A 1178-nucleotide genomic window follows, 5' to 3' on the forward strand; every position below is an offset into this window, starting at 1 on the left:
AAAGAAATTGTTGTGTGGGTTTGAGAGTCCCCATCTTCACTCTAAATGTCTGCCTTTATATATATATTTTTAGTTACACATTGCTGCAGAAAAAAACCACTCCAATATTTAGTGGCTTAAAAGCAAAACCATTTAATTATTCTGTATATTCTGTGGGTTGTCATTCTGGAGAGTGGATGTTCAAATGATCCATGCCAGCTTAAGTCTTAACAAAGACTGAATTCAGAGAGCACTTGCATGCTATTTCTCCCACCAGTTTTATTTTGTAAGGAATTAACAGTCAATTTTATTGTGCTTAGACCAGGAGTCCATGAGTCTTGAGGACCTCTGTGTGTCTGTCAGTTTTTTTCTCCACATTCTTTTCAGCCTGTTTCTGTTGTCTCATGGAGTTGCTTTTTCTTTCGGTAAAGGATGTTGGCCTTCTCCTTCCTATTCTCCTCTAGTGGCTGTGACTATCTGATACATCCAGCCAACCTCAAGAACCAGGTAGGCAAATGGTGGTAGGGAATGAAGTTGTAAAGCAATGGGAGCCTGGACTGGGGAGAGGGTAGCCATGAAAGAGGGGTTGATAACCCGCCTTAGAGGACCTTGGAAATTTAATAATCTAATTTTTCTCAACAAGCTTTAACCACAAGACACATCCACCCCCTGTAAGAGCTTCCTACTCCTCCTGGCATCAGCTAAACCATTGGCATATTGGCACTCCCCATAGTGACATCTACAGACCATCATGAGAAAAAGCCATCATCTTCTCTCCCATTACATTTAAATAGGTTTTGTTAGATGGTTCTTCTGCTGGTCTCACTTAGGATATCTGTAGCTGTTGTAAGGTTGAGGGTGGGGCTCAAGCATTTATGACTCTTCACTCGCAAGTCTGACAGGTACCATGGCAAGGACACTTAAGCCTGGGCCTCAGCTGGTTCTCTCTCTCCTTCAGTTGGTCTCTCCTCCACGTAGTCTCTCCAGCAAAGTAGCTGAACATCTTACTTGTGTTGTGGCTCAAGGCTGCTAGGCCTTCTTATAGACTCAGGCTTGGAACTGTCCTAGTGTCATTTCTCCTGCATTCTACAGTTGAAGGGAGTCACAGGTCCAGCCCCGATTCAGTCTTTGAGATGACAGCACAAGGGAGGAAAGACTGGGGTTGCTGTTCATTGGGGACCATCTTTGGACACCAGCTA

At 43.8% G+C, this 1178-nt stretch overlaps 1 non-coding gene across 1 annotated transcript; it reads right to left on the minus strand.

Annotated features, from left to right (window-relative positions):
• Window positions 1-667: 667 nt before the first annotated feature.
• Window positions 668-753, minus strand: LOC111825779. The gene has a single exon (XR_002828964.1). It is a non-coding gene; the product is annotated as a small nucleolar RNA SNORD35 (small nucleolar RNA).
• Between the last annotated feature and the right edge of the window lie 425 nt (window positions 754-1178).

The sequence above is a fragment of the Myotis lucifugus genome, unplaced genomic scaffold (genome assembly GCF_000147115.1).
Source record: "Myotis lucifugus unplaced genomic scaffold, Myoluc2.0 scaffold_39, whole genome shotgun sequence".
In the NCBI taxonomy this organism is placed as follows: Eukaryota; Metazoa; Chordata; class Mammalia; order Chiroptera; family Vespertilionidae; genus Myotis; species Myotis lucifugus.